Source organism: Salmo trutta, chromosome 35, assembly GCF_901001165.1.
Source record: "Salmo trutta chromosome 35, fSalTru1.1, whole genome shotgun sequence".
NCBI classification, from domain to species: Eukaryota; Metazoa; Chordata; class Actinopteri; order Salmoniformes; family Salmonidae; genus Salmo; species Salmo trutta.
Genome location: NC_042991.1, coordinates 6,823,809 through 6,848,161, shown reverse-complemented (window position 1 = coordinate 6,848,161; position 24,353 = coordinate 6,823,809). Strand labels below are relative to the sequence as shown.

The 24,353-nt window shown below is 42.7% G+C and overlaps 1 long non-coding RNA gene across 1 annotated transcript; it reads left to right on the top strand.

The window, feature by feature from the left end:
• Positions 1-1,806: 1,806 nt before the first annotated feature.
• Positions 1,807-15,762, top strand: LOC115174517 (uncharacterized). The gene is made up of 3 exons (XR_003871790.1): positions 1,807-1,960; positions 3,285-3,361; positions 15,624-15,762. It is a non-coding gene; the product is annotated as an uncharacterized LOC115174517 (long non-coding RNA).
• The last annotated feature ends 8,591 nt before the right edge of the window (positions 15,763-24,353 follow it).

Here is a 24,353-nt window from a genome sequence, read left to right as displayed (position 1 = left end):
CCCTTGACAGACACCATGCAAAATAATGCAAAATATTTTCTTGGGGAGCATGGAGGAGGAGAGAAAGAGCAGGAAAAGTAATCTATTTTAATACAGCTGTCTGTTTGTTATTGGCATCTTTCCCCCCACTTTCCCTCCTTCAGTTTCATAATGGAGACCGCACGGCAGAAGAGTATGTGTCAGCACAATAATGAAAATAATAAAAATCCCCAGCCAAACCGATAGAAAAATGCAAGACTTGAGGGGAAGGAATATTTATTCACTTTAATGATCAAGCCCTCTGTTGACTTTTTGGAAAATCCAATATTCAGCCCGCAAGCCAGCGAGAATCTTTCTTATCGCAACTCAATTTCAGAATGATCTCAGGGAGAATAAACATTTATAACCTGCACACAGAAAGACAGACACACCCACGATCGCACACACCTACTCAGACGAGCACGCACGCACGCACGCACGCACAAACCAGCCGTCACCTGTGTCATTGGTCACCTCCAAGCTCATATTCCCAATGTCACACTCAGTTGGCTCTCACAAGGCCATGGGAGAGCCAGATTAGTTGGGGAGAGATATGAAACAAAGCGTGGTTTACCATTCTCATAGGGTATCAGTGTCTGGCAGGACAGCCAGTCAGTCAGTCTGTGATGCTGCACTAATACCGTGTAATCCTCCTTTCTGTAGGAGGGATACTTGGAGAGACTGGGACTGTGTTTAGGGAACAGCAGTGAGAGAGAGAGAGGGAGGAAGGTCGGGGGGAGAGAAAGTATTTTTCTAAACATTCGGAACAGAGTAGCCATCAAGAGTTGATTTAAGTTCCTTTAGGTGAGAAGAGGTCAGTTCCAGGCTCAGCAGGTAAACAGGAGTTCATGTGGATCTTTCTCTCTCTCTCTCTCTCTCTCTATCTCTCTTGCTCTCTCTCGCTCTCTCTCTCGCTCTCTCTCTCGCTCTCTCTATCTCCGTGTGTGTGCATGTGTTTGTGCTTGTGTGGGTGCATGTGGGACTCTGTGAGCACTCTTGTTTCCTTGTGTCTGTGTGTTCCTGTGGCTTTGTGCGTGATTGTGGTGTAGGGTTAATGCACCACACAGCAGTGCCTAACATGAGCCAGCTTACTCCACCTTATGTGGTTAACAGAGCAGAGAAACAGTTATGTCTCTGCATCAGATTCTGGGCTTGGGGTTGACTAGCAGTTAGACGAGGCATAGCAAGTTGAGGCTAGAGCTAGGATGAAAACAAAGGCAGGCAGGCAGGCAGGCAGGCAGGCAGGCAGGCAGGCAGGCAGGCAGGCAGGCAGGCAGGCAGGCAGGCAGGCAGGCAGGCAGGCAGGCAGGCAGGCAGGCAGGCAGGCAGGCAGGCAGGCAGGCAGGCAGGCAGGCAGGCAGGCAGACAGACAGACAGACAGACAGACAGACAGACAGACAGACAGACAGACAGACAGACAGACAGACAGACAGACAGACAGACAGACAGACAGACAGACAGACAGACAGACAGACAGACAGACAGACAGACATTGTGTCCCTGTCCAGAAACAACCCCTTTTATCCAAGGCATTGCTTGCGGATCTTAAAGAACTGGATAGATATGATGAGCAAAATGGTAGTGCCCTCTGATATGTTGGGTGTAATTTTCACATTATTTGTAGTTCAAATCTACACAAGTGCAAAGGGCGTAGAGGATGGCTGGGGGATGATTTTGGATTGGAGAGAGTATACCGGACGTGCAGAAACATCAGGAAGAGACAGAGTTTGAGACAGTGGGCTGTAGACCTGAGGAGGGCAGTGTGGAGTCATAGAGAGACAGAATATTACCAGAGACTTAAAAGGAGACAACACCTTATGTGTACGCAAATCGATATGCAATCATGACTCGTGGATTCCTCCTAAAGTTGACTTGATAATAAGGAGCTCTCCATTATCACTGTGATTCTCTGCGACACACCGATACCTTTCCTATTCAATGGGTAAGCTGAGAGTGAATGAATGTGGTTGCTTTCCAAGCAGAAGACACAGCACTACAAAGTGGAGAGTTGAAAGCGTGTATGGACTAACTACCACTAGGAGAAGACCAAAAGAGGAGGCTGGTTCAGATGAAATTAAACCACCACAGATACTCTATGTCTTCCCTGGCACGTGTGTGTGTGTGTGTGTGTGTGTGTGTGTGTGTGTGTGTGTGTGTGTGTGTGTGTGTGTGTGTGTGTGTGTGTGTGTGTGTGTGTCATCATCCTGGGTCAGGGAAACAGCTAAATTAGGAAAGGATGGAAAATAAAAGAACTCTCTCTTTCTTTCTTTTCATGGAAGGACACTGTCAATGCCACCGTGGGTGTATTACAGGACACTGTCAAAGCCACCGTGGGTGTTTTACAGGACACTGTCAAAGCCATCATGGGTGTATTACAGGACACTGTCAAAGCCACCGTGGGTGTTTTACAGGACACTGTCAAAGCCACCGTGGGCGTATTACAGAACACTGTCAAAGCCACCGTGGGTGTTTTACAGGACACTGTCAAAGCCACCGTGGGTGTATTACAGGACACTGTCAAAGCCACCGTGGGTGTTTTACAGGACACTGTCAATGCCACCGTGGGTGTATTACAGGACACTGTCAAAGCCACCGTGGGTGTATTACAGGATACGGTCAAAGCCACCGTGGGTGTTTTACAGGACACTGTTAATGCCACCGTGGGTGTATTACAGGACACTGTCAAAGCCACTGTGGGTGGGGGAACACTACGGAATTTTTTTTAAACGAAATGTATGCATTCACTACAGGACAATGACAACATTTCTATTTACGGCAGTGCCACTGTAGGTGAAGAAGCCTAACTTTATATAACACATATCTCTGTGTTAATTGTCTTCTCCCAGGTTTCTCTATTGTAAAAGGAGACAGCAGAGACTAAAGCATAGCTAAAGGGGTGGATGGTGGGTGTTTTAAATCCTAGCTGTAGAATAAAATAATAATTTGTTATTTGCCCACAGTTCCTACGACGAGTCTTTTAAACATCAGTGGTGTGTGTGTGTGTGTGTGTGTGTTTATGTGTGTGTGTGTGTGTGTGTGTAATCCCCACATTAGATGGTCTCTCAGTAGGTGGTTAGTAACCATGAGTATGGTTGGTTTCTTAATAGAAAGATGCTGCTATACAGATGGACACATAATCAATATGTGGAATAGGAGAGTAAATGCAGAAAGCAGAACCTCATTTTAGTGAGGTAAATAGGCCCATCAGGAATGCCACCGGTCACAAATTGAGTGTGTCATTGATTCATTATAACACATTTTCACAGATCCAAACCTCACTGATGCATATCAAGAACCTTGTGGAGGGGAGGGGGCTGACGTGGGTCACAGAGGCTGATCTGAGGTGAGTTTGGGATTTTCCCCTCTTTATAGTACATTTACAGAGACCCAAACTGCACTGATTCATATCAAGTCAGACCCTTAGAGGGAGAGGAACCTAACATGGGCCATGGATGCTGATCTATGGATATCATTCATTTGGCACTAGCGATTCTCATAATACATTTAGCTTATGTTCAGTACATCAACCTGTGGGAGATATACAACAGTCCCAGTCTTCAGGCTATAACATAACCCCTTCCCTCATTAGTGGGGCTAGCCAATACAGCAGGCCTGTGTTTCATCTTGCCCTATCCTGGTCTACATTTACATTTAAGTCATTTAGCAGACGCTCTTATCCAGAGCGACTTACAAATTGGTGCATTCACCTTATGATATCCAGTGGAACAACCACTTTACAATAGTGCATCTAAATCTTTTAGGGGGGGTTAGAAGGATTACTTTATCCTATCTCCCTCTAAGGATCTCTTCCTCTATGTACTTCATGAAGGCATGAAAGGACATCAATCCTTTCCTCTTGTCTGATTTGCTGTATACAAGTTGGGTATGTTATGGCCATCCAAACAGAAACAGATTTACATTTTTACATCAAATCCAGAATGACTTACAGTAGTAGTGAGTGCATACATTTTTCATACTTTTTTGTACTGGTCCCCCATTGGAATTGAACCCACAACCCTGGCAGTGTAAGCACCATGCTCTACCAAGTGAGCCACAAAGGACCTGGAATATTATAGATGAGGAGACCCTAACTGTTTCCCAAGAATTGCTGCACTCAACAAAATAGGATCAGGAGGAAGCAAGAAATGCAGACTTGTAAACACACAGCAGTGGCTTGTATACTTCCTGTCTGTCACTGTTTGCCGTTTATGGTTTTACTTGTAGAATACATTAATTAATTTCTGAATATTATTAACTTTGTCCTTGTTGTACTGTATAGCTTTGGGCCTGGATGTTATGTCTGTATTTGAGAACATTTAGACACAAAGCAACTGAAATTAAATGATAATTTCAACATAAAAAAACAAAGACGAAACCAGACAACATATCTGGTTCAGATATAAATACTGTATGATTATGCTTTCAGCACTAAATCACAAACAAGAGTGCACAAACCCACACATGAACACACACACACACACACACACACACACACACACACACACACACACACACACACACACACACACACGAACACAGTGATGTCTGTCCACTCTCTCTGCATCTATATTCGAGGAGTAAACACATAAAACACTGGCACTGAAACAAAGGTAATGTCGTTACAGGTCATCCCTGCCACTCAGTGTGAGTGTGTCATGCAAAAATGTGTGTGTGTGATAGAAGGTTTCTATGTTTGTTTGTGTGTGTCCATGTGTGTGTGTCCATGTGTGTGTGTATGTGTGTGGGTGTGTTAGTGTGTGTGTGTCTATGTGTGCATGTGCATGCACGTCCTAGCAAGCCGTGAGCCTACTTGATGATAAGACGTCCTGGGGACCTGGATGAACGTCGAATACTGCATGGGATCTAGTGTGACGTGGCTGGTGTGTGTGTGTGCATACATGCCTGAGTTGAGCAGCAGTGAGGCGAGTCTATGGTTCAGTCCAAAGGACATGATTGTGGTTATCCTGTACAGCTGCTTCTGCCAGGATAGCTTTGTGCCTCTGTTACTCACCAGTCCTCGCCAATCTACTCTGCGTCTCAAGTCTCGTCTGCACATTCAATAGAAAGGCCACACAGTCACAAAGTCTAGTCTGAGAGGCATCATAACATACTAATTCAATGCATATAGCTAATATATATATATATATATATATATATATATATATATATATATATATAGTATCAGTCAAAAGTTTGGACACACATACTCATTCAATGGTTTTTCTTCATTTTTGTTATTTTCTACATTGTAGAATAATAGTGAAGACATCAAAACTATGAAATAACACATATGGAATCATATAGTAACCAAAAAACTGTTAAACAAATCAAAATATATTTTATATTTGAGATTCTTCAAAGTAGCCACCCTTTGCCTTGATGACAGCTTTGCACACTCTTGGCATTCTCTCAACCAGCTTCATGAGGAATGCTTTTCCAAGAGTCTTGTAGGAGTTGCCACATATGCTAAGCACTTCTTGGCTGCTTTTCCTTCACTCTGCGGTCCAACTCATCCAAAACAATCACAATTGGGTTGAGGTTGGGTGATTGTGGAGGCCAGATCCCCTGATGCAGCACTCCATCACTCTCCTCCTTGGTCAAATAGCCCATACACAGCCTGGAGGTGTGTTTTGGGTCATTATCCTGTTGAAAAACAAATGATTGTCCCACGAGGCGCAAACCAGATCGGATTGTATATCGCTGCAGAATGCTGTGGTAGCCATGGTGGTTAAATGGGCCTTGAATTCTAAATAAATCACAGATAGTGTCACCAGCAAAGCACCCCCACACCATCACACCTCCTCTTCCATGCTTCACGGTGGAACCATACATGCGAAGATCATCAGTTCACCTACTCTGCACCTCATAAAGACACGGCGGTTGGAAGCAAAAATCTCAAATTTGGGCTCATCAGACCTAAGGACCGATTTCCACCAGTCTAATGTCCATTGCTCGTGTTTCTTGGCCCAAGCAAGTCTCTTCTTCTTATTGGTGTCCTTTAGTAGTGGTTTCTTTACAGCAATTCGACCATGAAGGCCTGATTCACGCAGTCTCCTCTGAACAGGTGATGTTGAGATGTGTCTGTTACTTGAACTCTGTGAAGCATTTATTTGGGCTGCAATTTCTGAGGCTGGTAACTCTAATGAACTTATCGTCTGCAGCAGAGGTAACTCTGGGTCTTCCTTTCCTGTGGCGATCCTCATGAGAGTCCGTTTCATCATAGCGCTTGATGGTTTTTGTGACTGCACTCCAAGAAACTTTCAAAGTTCTTAAAATGTTCCCGATTGACTGACCTTCATGTCTTAACCTCTCTGGGCTAGGTGGGACGTTTGCGTCCCACCCTAGTCAACAGCCAGTGGAATCTCGTGGCGCGATATTCATATACCTTAGAAATGCTATTACTTCAATTTCTCAAACATATGACTATTTTACACCATTTTAAAGACAAGACTCTCGTTAATCTAACCACACTGTCCGATAAAATAATTGTTATGTTTTTTGTGAACGTTTATCGTGAGTAATTTAGTAAATTCACCGGAAGTGTTCGGTGGGAATGCTAGTCACATGCTAGTCACCTGCTAATGTAAAAAGCTGGTTTTTGATATAAATATGAACTTGATTGAACAGACATGCATGTATTGTGTAACATAATGTCCTAAGATTGTCATCTGATGAAGATCATCAAAGGTTAGTGCTGCATTTAGCTGTGGTTTGGGTTTATGTGACATTATATGCTAGCTTGAAAAATGGGTGTCTGATTATTTCTGGCTGGGTACTCTGCTGACATAATCTAATGTTTTGCTTTCGTTGTAAAGCCTTTTTGAAATCGGACAGTGTGGTTAGATTAACGAGAGTCTTGTCTTTGGTGTAAAATGGTGTAAAATAGTCATATGTTTGAGAAATTGAAGTAATAGCATTTCTAAGGTATTTGAATAACGTGCCACGGGATTCAACTGGCTGTTGAGTAGGTGGGACGCGTCCCACCTAGCCCAGTGAGGTTAAAGCTAGAATTCTTAATTAAAACAATAACAAAGCATTCTTCCCTCCCCTGTTTCAATAAAAAGCTAAGGGATGGGGCTGGAGAAATGTACAATTAGTTTTCCACTGGCGACGCGTCATTCAGGGCAGAAGTCGACAATCTACTGTCAAATCCTTTTCAATCTTTGTCATATGAAGATAAATTATGAAGAGAAATTACAGATAAAGCGTATCAGTGCTCATCAGCCATTGACATGTTCCGGAGTTCCAAATTGAGCAGCAGCTGCTGAAAAATTGAGCTCCTACAAATATTGAAATTTACATGGTTTTTAGAGTGAAGTACTTCGGAAAAAAGCAAAAGAAAACTGCAAGACTGAATAGGAGAAAAAACAAGCAACAAACAAAGAAGACAGGCTTTTGAAAAAAGTTACTATTTTTCATAAAATTGTAGTTATCTTAGCTGGCTGAATTGTTTACCAGTTGCTAAGCAGTTGCTAGGGACTCTTTTGGAAGAAGCTAGCTAGCTAACGAAGAATAACAAAGAATATCTAGTTAACAGAAGAAAAGAAAGAGAAAATCAGGACAGAAGAAAAAGGATATCAAAGTGAAACAGTTCTCTAAAGACACAAGAGACAATAATACAAGAAACAACACTTCTGTAGCTTGTCAACTATGTGTCTGTCTATCCCTGTTCTCTCCCCTCTGCACAGGCCATACAAACGCTTCACACCGCGTGGCCGCTGCCACTCTAACCTGGTGTTCCCAGCGCGCACGACCCACGTGGAGTTCCAGGTCTCCGGCAGCCTCTGGAACTGCCGGTCTGCGGCCAACAAGGCTGAGTTCATCTCAGCCTATGCTATCCTCCAGTCCCTCGACTTCCTGGCGCTGACGGAAACATGGATTACCACAGATAACACTGCTACTCCTACTGCTCTCTCCTCGTCTGCCCACGTATTCTCGCATACCCCTAGAGCATCGAGCCAGCGGGGTGGTGGCACTGGAATCCTCATCTCTCCCAAGTGGACATTCTCTCTTTGTCCCCTGACCCATCTGTCTATCTCCTCATTTGAATTCCATGCTGTCACAGTTACCAGCCCTTTCAAGCTTAACATCCTTATCATTTATCGCCCTCCAGGTTCCTTTGGAGAGTTCATCAATGAGCTTGACGCCTTGATAAGTTCCTTTCCTGAGGATGGCTCACCTCTCACAGTTCTGGGTGACTTTAACCTCCCCACGTCTACCTTTGACTCATTCCTCTCTGCCTCCTTCTTTCCACTCCTCTCCTCTTTTGACCTCACCCTCTCACCTTCCCCCCCTACTAACAAGGCAGGCAATACGCTTGACCTCATCTTTACTAGATGCTGTTCTTCCACTAATCTCATTGCAACTCCCCTCCAAATCTCCGACCACTACCTTGTATCCTTTCCCCTCTCGCTCTCATCCAACACTTCTCACTCTGCCCCTACTCGGATGGTATTGCGCCGTCCCAACCTTCGCTCTCTCTCTCCCGCTACTCTCTCCTCTTCCATCCTATCATCTCCTCCCTCTGCTCAAACCTTCTCCAACCTATCTCCTGATTCTGCCTCCTCAACCCTCCTCTCCTCCCTTTTCTGCATCCTTTGATTTTCTCTGTCCCCTATCCTCCAGGCCGGCTCGGTCCTCCCCTCCTGCTCCGTGGCTCGACGACTCACTGCGAGCTCACAGAACAGGGCTCCGGGCAGCCGAGCGGAAATGGAGGAAAACTCGCCTCCCTGCGGACCTGGCATCCTTTCACTCCCTCCTCTCTACATTCTCCTCTTCTGTCTCTGCTGCTAAAGCCACTTTCTACCACTCTAAATTCCAAGCATCTGCCTCTAACCCTAGGAAGCTCTTTGCTACCTTCTCCTCCCTCCTGAATCCTCCTCCCCCTCCCCCCCTCCTCCCTCTCTGCGGATGACTTCGTCAACCATTTTGAAAAGTAGGTTGACGATATCCGATCCTCGTTTGCTAAGTCAAACGACACCGCTGGTCCTGCTCACACTGCCCTACCCTGTGCTTTGACCTCTTTCTCCCCTCTCTCTCCAGATGAAATCTCGCGTCTTGTGACGGCCGGCCGCCCAACAACCTGCCCACTTGACCCTATCCCCTCCTCTCTTCTCCAGACCATTTCCGGAGACCTTCTCCCCTACCTCACCTCGCTCATCAACTCATCCTTGACCGCTGGCTACGTCCCTTCCGTCTTCAAGAGAGCGAGAGTTGCACCCCTTCTGAAAAAACCTACACTCGATCCCTCCCATGTCAACAACTACAGACCAGTATCCCTTCTTTCTTTTCTCTCCAAAACTCTTGAATGTGCCGTCCTTGGCCAGCTCTCCTGCTATCTCTCTCAGAATGACCTTCTTGATCCTAATCAGTCAGGTTTCAAGACTGGGCATTCAACTGAGACTGCTCTTCTCTGTGTCACGGAGGCTCTCCGCACTGCTAAAGCTAACTCTCTCTCCTCTGCTCTCATCCTTCTAGACCTATCTGCTGCCTTTGATACTGTGAACCATCAGATCCTCCTCTCCACCCTCTCTGAGTTGGGCATCTCCGGCGCGGCCCACGCTTGGATTGCGTCCTACCTGACAGGTCGCTCCTACCAGGTGGCGTGGCGAGAATCTGTCTCCGCACCACGCGCTCTCACCACTGGTGTCCCCCAGGGCTCTGTTCTAGGCCCTCTCCTATTCTCGCTATACACCAAGTCACTTGGCTCTGTCATATCCTCACATGGTCTCTCCTATCATTGCTATGCAGACGACACACAATTAATCTTCTCCTTTCCCCCTTCTGATAACCAGGCGGCGAATCGCATCTCTGCATGTCTGGCAGACATATCAGTGTGGATGACGGATCACCACCTCAAGCTGAACCTCGGCAAGACGGAGCTGCTCTTCCTCCCGGGGAAGGACTGCCCGTTCCATGATCTCGCCATCACGGTTGACAACTCCCTTGTGTCCTCCTCCCAGAGTGCTAAGAACCTTGGCGTGATCCTGGACCACACCCTGTCGTTCTCCACTAACATCAAGGCGGTGACCCGATCCTGTAGGTTCATGCTCTACAACATTCGCAGAGTACGACCCTGCCTCACACAGGAAGCGACGCAGGTCCTAATCCAGGCACTTGTCATCTCCCGTCTGGATTACTGCAACTCGCTGTTGGCTGGGCTCCCTGCCTGTGCCATTAAACCACTACAACTCATCCAGAACGTCGCAGCCCGTCTGGTGTTCAACCTTCCCAAGTTCTCTCACGTCACCCCGCTCCTCCGCTCTCTCCACTGGCTTCCAGTTGAAGCTCGCATCCGCTACAAGACCATGGTGCTTGCCTACGGAGCTGTGAGGGGAACGGCACCTCCATACCTTCAGGCTCTGATCAGGCCCTACACTCAAACAAGGGCACTGCGTTCATCCACCTCTGGCCTGCTGGCCCCCCTACCTCTGAGGAAGCACGGTTCCCGCTCAGCCCAGTCCAAACTGTTCGCTGCTCTGGCACCCCAATGGTGGAACAAGCTCCCTCATGACGCCAGGACAGCGGAGTCAATCACCACCTTCCGGAGACACCTGAAACCCCACCTCTTTAAGGAATACCTGGGATAGGATAAAGTAATCCTTCTAACCCCCCCCTTAAAAGATTAGGATGCACTATTGTAAAGTGGTTGTTCCACTGGATATCATAAGGTGAATGCACCAATTTGTAAGTCGCTCTGAATAAGAGCGTCTGCTAAATGACTTAAATGTAATGTAAATGACATAAACATTACACAGCAAGTTGGGAATTGCAAATTCAACAACGAATGGTTTGAAAGGAATCAGTGGCTAACTGCAAGAGTTGCAAAGCAATCACTAGCCTGCTATTCAGTGGAGTGGTTGTGTGGTCCATGTCTGGGTTTAATGGTCTCTTTAAAGGATAAACAAGATGGACCAGAAAAGGTTGAATACATTGGCCATGCTGTCATTCCAGCATGACTTCTGCCATGTTCAAAACAACTGGAAACTCGGGACTGGGAAATCTCAGACCAGTGAGTTCAAGACAACTGGGAACTCTGAAAAAAATGAGCTCCGAATGGGAAAATACATTTGGACGGACTAACAACAACATGACTGCCTTTTCCCAAAAGAGGGAGGGGTAGAGAAAGAGAGGGAGAGAGAGATGTTTCATTGATATATTTGGAAACTACTCTCACAGTAATCATTTGCACACAAACCATACGCCTGTTTGGAGTAAGAAATTGTGAATGTATTTATGTGTGAATGACTTTGTTCGTCGTCTATCTCTGTCAAAACCAAGCCTTCTTGGAAAGGGGTTTGGTTGGGTCTCCTCACGTGTAAGGCTCTGATTATCCACAAGAAGTCACAATTTCCTTCTTCTTAGTTGTCCGGTCTCCATTGGGGGGTTTCCTCAAAACGTTTTCTTAGCCGTACCAGTTATTGTCTGAGAGGGGAGTTTTCTCCTTTCTCCTCCTTGTGTGGATAATCAGAGTTTGAACCACTTTACACATGAAGCTGCAGACTGGCAATGTCCTGGTCTGGTAGGTGAGTTAATTTTCTTCACCTCGTGTTGAGGTTCAAAGTTCCAACCATTTCAGATGTGTAGCGACCACTCCACGCTTTTCTGATCTAATATTAATTTCATTACCAATGCTTTTTATGCAATCTGGCCAAAGTGGACTGCTCCGTCTGTCTGACACGCTCTCCGACCTCAATCAGGGCGTGGCTACTTACTTATGCACAGTTATGCACAATTTATAAGAGATAGATTCTGTTATACCTCCTAAAATCACATTCATATCTTACCAAAAACAATTTTCGTGTCATATGCACAACGTATTGGATGGAAACTTGACAGATGTAGGAGATATATAGTGGTTCTTCCTGTAAAAGTTGCGTCATACTGCAGCACAACTTGTGGGCTGCCACAGAATTCTATAGCACGTTATGTGTCAGCCATTGTTGCTATTAATGCAAGTTAGTGCTAGTTTGACCACCAGAGAGCATCTTTGAGAAGCATTTGACAGTCTTTAATATTGGCTGCATTAGAGAATTTAAAACCTTTTTTGTAAAAACAGTATATGGGATGGATTTTTTGAAATTTTGCTTAATTAATTTGCTTAAAATTATGTTGTTTCTCTTCCAAGAAATTCAAAAAACTAAACCCTCTGGGTTTCCATTAGGAAAATATGGTGCTGTACAACATGACCGGTTGGGAGTAGGCTATAATCCTAACATTTCCACAACCTAATTGTAGTCTAACCAATACCCAAATGGAGATTCAGTGAAAATAAAATCTAATTGATTTATCAAGACCAGTCCCCATGCTTGTGTCAGAGCAGCGCGAAACAGTTCTGAAATAGTTGACCACACGCGGGTAGGCTATTGCTTCCAATCCTATTGCTTCTATCTTCAATATGCTTTAAATGCCACAATGTCACAAATGATTGAACACACACAATTCTTAAAACTCTGAGAAGGGTAATAGGAGGTGATCTACACTGCATATTAAACTGATATTATTATTGCTATATTCCAAAAGTATAACTTTTGTATGACTGTCGCCTTTAGTGAGAGGTCTAATGCTTTAATATTTAATCATTTCTGCCCTCTGAATTCATATTCATTATATAAATAGACCCATGTGCACCTTGATATTGGGGGTGCGCCATGCGGCCATGCCTAACGGGGAAAGGGGGTGCACCACGCGGCCGTGCCTAACGGGGAAAGGGGGGGTGGAGCTGGTCAGTCGCAACCCAGGCGACATGGAGATGTGGGGATCCGAGCTCAGGCAAGAGCCGAAGCCACCTTCCCAACCCTCCCGGCCCAGAACCCCGCGCAGAAGGGAGAAGCGGAGGGAGTCGACCCCCTACCCTACCCAGTCATCAGAGAGTCATAGATACTCCCGCTGTTTACCCGTGCTTCATTGGTCTGTTTCGCTTGATGCCCCTCCGATCTGCACTTGTTAGATGGCCCTCCAACCTGCAACCATTTTCTACGGTTATATATGTGTTCCCTTTCTTGTAGTGTATCTTATTTCCCGTTTTACTATCGTCCTGGGCTTATAGATCGAGTCAATCCTTCATCAGATGAACCACAATATGTCAGCTAAAGCAATTTAATTAATTAATGCATAAAATACTTTTTTATCCAAATGTTTAAGGTGTGTGTGGGTTGACGGAGAGAATGGATTTGATTGTTAGCGCTTTCAGGAGTAACGGAAAATTGCGTGTCAATTCATAAACCATGTGCCATTGAAAATCTCTTCTCAAATAGTTTGCAATCTGTATGGCTCTCTGCCAATAATTACATTTAGAGGATTGGAGTATTCTAAATGAATATCTAAGGGGCATTTTTCATTAGGTCAAATCTGGAAAATGACATGCGCAAGAGACGGTGGTAATATCTTTCCTTTTAGATATTATAATACATGGCATCCAGGTCAGGATAACCAAAACATTTCTTTATTAAAGACTATCAGAAAGAATGTTGGTACTTATTTATTTTGATCCAAAGCCATGAATGAGTGAGTCACTCAGCTTTATGTAGGTGCCGAGGTCTATATGACAACTTGATTATTTAGCAGACATCACTTGCTTATATTCAGTCAACACATATATCTTAAGAATATCATGGAATATAATTGATCACCTTCTTCATCTTCATCATTCAGTTAACTGAAATTCAATTTTGAAGTTGTGCACAATTATCAGTTTCTATTTGGTTTATATCACTCATTCATTGTCAAGTAGAGACACATTTAGCACCTTGGGACCCAAAAGCATAATTAGTGCTCTAACTCCCCCTTGCGCTGGTCTGGAGCAATGAAGCAGTGACGCAGGGTAACGTACTAAACCAAAAATTACCTCTACATCCCGCAGCATAATATCAAAATCTTTAGTTGAGCAACCACTGTACTTTCAAAGTTACAGTATTTTGTCCATACGGTTTTTAATGACATCACAAAATGAAAACCAATATTATATTATTTTTCCATAGTTCCCCACTGACCATTCCCCACATTGTTATGTTAGAAATATTGTTCTGGTATTCACTTTTGGACTTTAGAGTTTTGGGCGGGCAAAAGGCTCTGGAGACAAAGGACAGTCCTTTAGCCAATACTGGAGGGTAAAGAGAGATTCCGCTCCTACTTAATTTACAACCAAGTGTGAGCTGTCAACCCGGCAGTTCCCGCCACCACCCTTTGCGGGTGGGAGAGGGTCTGGTTATTGTCAACAATTGCCAAGCTGATCTGAGCCATTGGATCCTCACAGGACATGACAACAGTAAAAGCTGACGATGTTAGCTCAATCAGAAATTAGCTTTAAATGTTAAGTGTGCCAGAACCCAAATCTGATTGAATCCAGGCCTTAGTAAAAATATTGCATAGCCTTGGTTCCTTTCCATGTGAGAGCTTGTTTCTCATGACCACACACGTACACACACACGTACACACACACACACACACACACACACACACACACACACACACACACACACACACACACACACACACACACACACACACACACACACACACACACACACACACACGCACTGCCTTGGAATACATAGTGTATCAGTGTTGGCTTAATTTCATCTAGTCCCTACACTCTACAGTAAGTCTCCACTTTGTAGTGCCGTGTCTGCTTGGAAAGCAGCCACATTAATTCACTCTCACTTACCCATTGATAGGAAAGGTATTCATATTCACCAAAGTCCCTCTATTCCTCTTTTTACCGCTCTCTAATGGAAAAACCCACAACTAGAAATGTTATTTTAAAAGTGCGTCGCATAGAATCACAGTGAAAATGGAGAGCTCCATATCAAGTGTACTTTTGGAGGAATCCGTGAGTCATGATTGCATATTCATTTGCGTAGACACAACTGCCTCCACATGACTGATTAGATGGTTTAGGATAACGGTGTGTACATTTATGAGAGGGAGTGACAGTACAAAGAATACATTTACATTTTGTTATTACAGCCAAGAGTCATAAAGGCCCCAGGAGCATGATTGAGTGTTTATTGGATTGTGATGAAGGACTTATTGAATATCATCGAGTACAAATAATTTAATTTCCCTTGTTCTGTGGGGGGCTCAGTGTGATGTTACTGTAAACTCTAGAGACTAGGCTATGTGATAAATGTTTGTGTGGAAAGTCATATAAATAAATGAAAATATGAATAGTATGGAGTGGATTCGGAATTTTCATGATGAGTGATATGGACTGCAAAGGCAATTACATAGCATAACTATGTGGTCAGGCTAGTTTACGGTGGGTCTATCAACATTTCTGTATACAATTGTCGCAGTGACATCATGAACATTATATTGTCGTCCGACATAAAACTGGTCGTTGACGTTATGAAAAAGTATAAACACAAGAACGACAGTCTGCATGACATCAGCAGCCTGGCGGACCAAATAGCAGAGTCGACATAGAGTAGATGTTACATTGATTGCAAAGTTGACAGATAGGGTCTAGAGTAGATTTTACATTGTTACTTTATTTATTTATTTATTTCTAAGGGACAATGCACATTAATTAACATCAATATTATGTGACGACCCTCCCACTCTGTCTGCCGTATTCTCTCTTTTTGCTCTTGTTTCCTTATTAGGATGCCGGTGGGCGGAGCTGGGAGGGTCGTCAGCTACCTGGGAAACACCTGGGTCCGGGGTGTCCCATGATAAATAGACCTCTTCCACATTCATGAAGGAGACGCTCTCCATGCAGACACCTTGTTGTTTTTGGTTGTGGTAGTTGTGGCTTTTTGGTTGTTTGCTTTGGCACCCTTCAACACCCTGCATTATTACATTTATGCATGCAAACACTCACTTACATTACTGATTACACACACCATTGTTAATTACTTAGTTTACTTTACTTAATAAATATATATTTTGATACTCCTTGTCTCCACGTTGTCTCCCTTTTGTTGCGAACTCTGAGCCGGTTCGTAACAATTACAATAATGCAAAATCCATGTAAATGTGCCGGGGTTAGCCCGAAAGTTAATTTGGACCCGTAGTCCCAGGGCAAGTAAGGGCAATTACATAGCCACAATACATATACTTACTAAAACAATACAAAATACAAATACATTACATCCAGTAATCTATCATTCTAACAACAACATCTTATTCGTAATAAAAACACTATCATCAGCTGTCGGCTTACATATGAGGAACCACAGATAACTCATGTGTACAGGTTTGAATAGATTTGAGCCATATTTCCAATTTAAAAGTACAAAAGTCAGTGCAGCTTCTCAAGTCCATGGGCATTGCATTACAGTATATTGTAGCTCTAACAGAGAAGGCCGATTGACTGAATTTACTGTGTTGAAAAGGGACAACTCAATCCCCTCTAGTTACTGCCCTTGTTATCCTAGAGGTGCTTTCCTTGAGCATATATGCTCTATGAAGGTGTGGAGGTGCAAGACCATGCAGGATCTTTAAGACAAGGCTTGCATTTGCATACTGCTTAAAGCTATCCAGACTGAATAAATTATGTTTGTGAATGATGTAACAATGGTGGTAACTGTTTGGTTTGTTATCAAAAATCTTAAGAGTGATTCAATTGGTTTCAGAATAGTAGCCTCTGCTTGTCACCAGCTTGTGAGGCAATATCTCAGATGTGAGAAGATCATAGCATACATATATAGTTTGGCGGCCTCCAGAGGAATGAAAGGTCTTATGAACCGAAAGTTGGATAATCCAAACTTGACCGCGTTAACCACCTTCTTCAGATGTTTTTTGAATGTCAGGTTGGAGTCTAAAATGATACTGAGATACCTAAAGTTAGACACAACTTTCAGATTCTCCCCATTAACAAGAACAGCTTGTTGGGCATAATCAATGGATTTCTTAGAGAAGTACATACAAACACTCTTGTCAATATTTAAATGTAGGCAAGAATCAGTCATCCATTTAGAAATGTGTACCATAGGAACATGTCTATTTTTTTGTGAACATACAGGACTATATCATCTGCATACATCTTTATGTTAACTTGTGGGCAAGCAAGTGGGAGATCATTTATAGATGGTAAACAGAAGGGGGCCTAAAATTTACCCTTGGGGGGCCCCAATGTTATAGTAAAGACAGTTTGACTGATTGTTTCCCAGACGAACCCCTTGGCTTCTGTTTGTCAAATAGGAATAAAATAAAATCAAACATTATTTGTCACATGGGCCGAATACAACATTAGCGCAAAATGCTTACCTACAAGCCCTTAACCAACAATGCAGTTCAAGAAAGAGTTACGAAAATATTTACCAAATAAACTAAAGTAAAAAATAATAAAAATTAACACAATAAAATAACAATAACGAGGCTATATACAGGAGGTACCGGTGCCAAGTCAATGTGCGGGGTTACTGGCTAATCGAAGTAATTTGTTCATCTAGGTAGGTGTAAAGTGACAATGCATAGATAATAAACAGCGAGTAGCAAATGGTCTAGGACTTGGGTGACTGGAAACGTTGACATTTTTTTGTGCTTTCCTCTTACACCGCCTAGTATATAGGTCGTGGATGGCAGAAAGCTTAGCCCCAGTGATGTACTGGGCCGTACTCACTACCCTCTGTAGCGCCTTACAGTAAGATGCCGAGCAGTTGCCATACCAGGCGGTGATGCAACCGGTCAGAATACATCCAACTAATGGCTTCAGTGGACACATTAAGGTAGGATAGTTTGGTTAGGAGGACCTCATGATCCACAGTATTAAAGGCCTTTTTAAGATCCAAAAAGACTGTGCAGACTTCACCACCTATGTCCAGTTAAGATTTAATGCAAAATAGCAATTGGCTGTTTTTGTAGAATGGTTATGTCACACCCTGATCTGTTTCACCTGTCTTCGTGCTTGTCTCCACCCCCCTTCAGGTGTCGCCCATCTTCCTCATTATCCCCAGTGTATTTATATTTGTTCTCTGTTTGTCTGTTGCCAGTTCGTTTTGTTTCGTCAAGCCTACCAGCGGTTTTCCCTTGCGCCTTTCTGTCTCTAGTTCCTGTTTTCTAGCTTTCCCTGTTTTTGATCATTCTGCCTGCTCTGAGCCTGCCTGTCATTCAGTACCTTGTCACACCACCCTGGATTACTGACCTCTGCCTGCCCTGAGCCTGCCTGCCGTTCTGTACCTTTCAGACTCTGCTCTCGACTACTGACCTCTGCCTGCCCTTGACCTGTCGTTTGCCGGCCCCCCTGTTTTTGTAATAAACTTTTGTTACTTTGAAACTGTCTGCATCTGGGTCTTCTCCTGAGCCTTGACAGGTTAGTTCTGAATCCAAATTGCATGTGATGTATTGAGTTGCCCTGACTGAGGTGATCAGTCAGATGATCAGCCACCCATCTTTCAGCTACTTTTTTATAGCACTGGAAGAATGCTTATAGGTCGGTCATTTTCCACCAGTGTTGGGTCACCAGATTTTAAAACAGGTATCACTGCAGCAGACTTCCAAGCATTGGAAGTCCATATTTGATTGACAGATTAACTAGATGTACAATAGGGGTAATCAGAGAATATTTGTCTCTTCAGGAATAAAGTGTCTTGACCAAATACGTCTTTTGTTGTAGAGCTCCTGAAGAAGCTAATAATACTGTCCACTGCTGATGCTGAGATTTCAGGAATTCTGAATATCGGTGTATTATTATTATCCATGGGAGTGAGAACTGTGGTCTTGGTTGAAAATCTTTGAGCCAGTTCCTTGGCAGAGCCAACAAAAAAAATAGTTAAAGGTGGTGGATATGAAATTGGAGTCTTGAATTAGAATGCCATTAACCTTTAATTCAGGATGTTTTTTTGGGACTTTTCAGCTCCTCTCCCTGTTAGTTTGAGATTTTCCCAAATCACTTTGCCATTTCCTTTTGTTTCATTGATAACTCTGAATAACTCTGCTTTTGCTTTTATTATATTCCTTACCACCATATTTCTCAGTGATGCAAATATTAGTCTGTCATTATTCTGACTAGACTTCAGTGCTTTTTTTTCAAGGAAAGATCCTGTTCTCTCATCTGCTTAGAGATCGTTGAGCTATGGTAGAGATGTTTTCTGTCTTGGCTTACGTTGAAATTTCCTGGTAAAAGAGGTATCCACTTTGTCAATAGCTGACAGAAATGTTCTGTATCCAGACTCTGGGTCTTCATTGCTTAACAGCTTAGACCAGTCAATTTGATTTATAGCTGCATCGTAGTTACTCTGCTCATTTTTCAAGATTTTTTTATCGTACTGTTGCACATTAATATAGTTCTTAAATCTCTTTTTAGTGAGCTTTCTAACCACCAATGTAACATTGTGGTCAGATATGCCAGTTAGTAAGTTAATGGACTTAGTTATTCGATTAGGTCTGTTAGTAAACACCAGATCAATTTAAGTCTGGGATGTCTGTGTTACTCTGGTTGGTCCTTGTATTATTTGAGTCAGGTTGAAATACTTTGTGATCTGAGTTTTTTCCTGCAAGTTTTGTTTTCAAAGTTTATATTGAAATCGCCCAAGAAGATGATCACCTTCTTATGATCACATTCTTTAAGCATGGCAATTAGATGGTCATAAAATGAGATATCAGTTGATGGTGGTCCATATAATCAAATAATGGTGAGAGTCATATGAGGGGAGAGGAAGACATTCAGCCCCATACATTTAAGGTCATTGGCATGTTTCCATCTGATACGATTGCATTTAAAGTTATAAGCAATCCACCCCCTCTGCCCCCTCCCCTGTCCCTCCTGAATATGGATTATCCAGGGACATTAAAGGCAGAAATATGAGAAGATTTCTTAAGCCATGTCTCAGAGAAACAGAAAAAAAATCTAGATTAAAGTCATTCAAAAAATGTTCTAACTGTGCACTTTTAGAAATAATAATATGAATATTCAGATGACCTCCTAATATTCCTCTAGGCTTGGAGCAAGGGTCCCAGAGCATTTTAAAATGATTAAAGGTTTCAAAAAGTTTCATGGTGCAATGTTTTCTAGTAGCTGAGTTAAGGGAACTGAGTTTGTCTCAAAGACGGGTTTTGTTTGGGACAAGAGTTTGCATTAAAGTGAGATTATCTGCAGATTGCACATTCTCTTAAAAAGCATGCTAGCGACAGAGGTTATGTTCACATACACAGCATGTCCTTCTCTGAACCAGATAATACAGGCTACTCAAATATAGATTATTTCAATCATTCATGTTCCACCATTCATCAATGATTTTGGTCTGGATTGCTAATTAGGGGGACATTTCTCCACTTCTCCCAGAATTACATCCTGATTCAGTGGTGTAAAGTATTTAAGTAAAAATAATTTAAAGCACTACTTAAGTAGTTTTTTGGGGCATCTGTACTTTACTGTTTATATTTTTGACAACTTTTACTCCACTACATTCCTAAAGCAAATAATGTACTTTTTACTCCTTACATTTTCCCTGACACCCAAAAGTACTCGTTACATTTTGAATGCTTAGCAGGACATGTCTAATTCACACACTTATCAAGAGAACATCCCTGGTCCTCCCAACTGCCTCTGATCTGGCAGACTCACTAAACACAAATGCTTCGTTTGTAAATTATGTCTGACAGTGTGTCCCTGGCTATCCGTAAATTAAAAAAACTAGAAAATCGTGCCATCTGGGTTGCTTAATATAAGGAATTTGAAATTATTTATACTTTTACTTTTGATCTTTAAGTATATTTAAAACCAAATACTTTTAGACTTTTACTCAAGTAGTATTTTACAGGGAGACTTTTACTCGAGTCCTTTTCTTTTAAGGTATCTTTACTTTTACTCAAGTATGACTGTAAGGTTTGGGTGTAGCTGGTGCAGAGGAGTCAGGCGCAGGACAGCAGAGATGAGTAACACAATGAACTTTACTCAACATTTCCAAATACATGAAGTAATACCAAGCCCACAAACAACAGACCGAACTTACAATAAAACAATCACTCACAAAAACCATGGGGAAAACAGAGGGTTAAATAATGAACATGTAATAGGGGAATTGAAACCAGGTGTGTAAAACAAAGACAAAACAAATGGAAAATGAAAAGTGGATCGGCGGTGGCTAGAAGGCCGGTGACGTCGACCGCCGAACGCCGCCTGAACAAGAAGAGGGACCGACTTCGGCGGAAGTCGTGACAATGACAATTGAGTACTTTTTCCACCACAGTCCATACCTGCCTTTTTCCCTGCAGATGACCTAACTCCAGGCTCTGATGGGGAGCTTGTTATCCTGGGCCGCTTGGGTGTTTGTTGACTGAAGGTAATCATTGATGTTTGGCTGTCTTTTGTATTCCGCAGAAAGTTGCACCGTCTTCGGGGTCCCTTATTATCCTCAGTTTTCTTTTAGGTTAGGATTGTCACTGGTCTCAGGGACTTTCCCAGATTCATTTTTAACATTTTTCTTCTTATTCTTCTTATTTTTCTTGGAATGAAAGATCATTGTTGTAGACTCTGGATCACCAGGTGCCAACTCCAATGTTTAATTCACTCCGTCTTTGTCCTTGGGGGCCAATAAATTATGCTCTTCAACCTCAGTCTCACTTTACAGTATATAATTTCAGCTGAGATATGTGATATGTCTGCCCTACTCATCCCTACTCATCCCCGGGATTGTTGTCCTGCACATAGTGTGAAAATGTTTCCTCTATGCACCTTATGTTCTCTACCATCTATGCACCCCCTCTAGCATGGGATTGTGTCTGCCAGTCATGTCTACGCGCAGGGCTTTGGCCATCATAAAATACTTTGATCCAGTGAGGGCCGATCTTTACAGACCGTGTAATGGGTACTGCTAAAACATATACAGAATGATCTCCATTGGAGCAGTTTGTAAGTTGACCCTTGTATCTTATCATACACCCCATCACTCTCCCCACCACCTTACATCAAGCTTTAGCCAGAAACTCAGTGACAACACTATCATCTGCTTATTCAGGTATCTCTTTAATTGTAACTTGAATTGAGTTCTGGTCAGCCGTGCACGACTTCAAACTGAAAGGATTATTCCCTTTGAACACAACTTGTTTTCCTCTGACTGTTATTCCTCTGATCAGAAGATTTACCCTTTCTTACTCAGAAGATATGTACTCCAGAGTGCAAGTACTCTCTGTACTGACCTCAAGTGGTTTGGATGAATTTCATGTATGAGACTGTGGTAGAGCTCCTTAATGGGGTTGGCTATGGCCTCCTCCTTTGTCAAGATTTCTCTCTCCATGATAAAATAGGCAAAACAGTCTCCTTTGGGGCATTTCGTCAGACAATCTTGCTCCAGGTCTCATTTTCATTGACATCAGTTTTTGCATCGCTGGAAATAGCCACAACTACAGCAGCCATTTTAATTGTAGTATTATTGTTTAAAAACTTCTTAAGGCTAGGGGGCACTATTTTCACGTCCGGATGAAAAGTGTTCCCAAAGTAAACTGCCTGCTACTCAGGCCCAGAAGCTGGGATATGCATATTATTAGTAGATTTGTATAGAAAACACTCTGAAGTTTCTGAAACTGTTTGAGTGATGTCTGTGAGTATAACAGAAATTATCTGGCAGACGGAACCCCGAAGACAAACCATCCAGGAAAAAACGTTTTTGAGGTCACTCTCTTTTCAATGGGTTTTCTATGGGGATCTAGGTTTCTAAGGCACTTGCTTGCAGTTACTGTCTCTTCCACTGGATGTCAACAGTCTTTAGAAATTGGTTGATGTTTGTCCTTTGAGAAATGAAGAAGTAGCCCTGTTCAGAACGAGGGTCGAGTGAAGTGTACTGTTTGTTGGAGGCGCGTGACCTGAAAGCTCGCTCCACTTTGTTTTTATCCGCTATTGAACACAGTTTATCCCGTCTTAAATTTGAGCGATTATTTACATAAAAAAATACCTAAAGTTGTATTAGGAAAGTTGTTTGAAATGTCTGGATCAAGTTTACAGGTAACTTATTAGATACTTTGTAGTCATGTTGCGCAAGTTGGAACCGGTGTATTTTCAGAATCTAATGCGTCAAATAAATGGACATTTTGGGGATATAACGACAGAATTAATCGAACAAAAGGACCATTTGTGATGTTTAACCTCTCTAGGGTATGTGGGACGAAATCGTCCCACCTACTCAACAGCCAGTGGAATCCCGTGGCGCGATATTCAAATACCTTAGAAATGCTATTACTTCAATTTCTCAAACATATGACTATTTTACACCATTTTAAAGACAAGACTCTCGTTAATCTAACCACACTGTCCGATTTCAAAAAGGCTTTACAACGAAAGCAAAACATTAGATTATGTCAGCAGAGTACCCAGCCAGAAATAATCAGACACCCATTTTTCAAGCTAGCATATAATGTCACATAAACCCAAACCACAGCTAAATGCAGCACTAACCTTTTATGATCTTCATCAGATGACACTCCTAGGACATTATGTTATACAATACATGCATGTTTTGTTCAATCAAGTTCATATTTATATCAAAAACCAGCTTTTTACATTAGCATGTGACGTTCAGAACTAGCATACCCACCGCAAACATCCGGTGAATTTACTAAATTACTCACGATAAACGTTCACAAAAAACATAACAATTATTTTAATAATTATAGATACAGAACTCCTTTATGCAATCGCTATGTCCGATTTTAAAATAGTTTTTCGGCAAAAGCACATTTTGCAATATTCTGAGTAGATAGCTCGCCATCACGGGCTAGCTATTTTGACACCTACCAAGTTTGGCCCTCACCAAATTCAGATTTACTATAAGAAAAATTGGATTACCTTTGCTGTTCTTCATCAGAATGCACTCCCAGGATTTCTACTTCAATAACAAATGTTGGTTTGGTTCAAAATAATCCATAGTTATGTTCAAATATCCTCTGTTTTGTTCGTGCGTTCAAGACACTATCCGAAGAGTGACGAAGGGTGACGCGCCCCACGCGTTTCATGACAAAACATTTCTAAATATTCCATTACCGTACTTCGAAGCATGTCAACCGCTGTTTAAAATAAATTTTTATGCTATTTTTCTCGTAAAAAAGCGATAATATTCCGACCGGGAAACACTGTTTTCGTTCAAAGACCAAAAAATAAAAACATGGTGTCGGCTCGTGCACGCGCCCCAGTCTCATTGTTCTCTGATCGACCACTATCCAAATGCGCTACTGTTTTTCAGCCAGGGGCTCCAAAGGCATCATTCACCGTTCTGCCGCCTTCTGAGAGCCTATGGGAGCCGTAGGAAGTGTCACGTTACAGCAGAGATCCTCAGTTTTCAACAAAGAGAGTGTAGAAGGCCAAGAAATGGTCAGAGAGGGCACTTCCTGTAAGGAATGTTCTCAGGTTTTGGCCTGCCAAATGAGTTCTGTTATACTCACAGACACCATTCAAACAG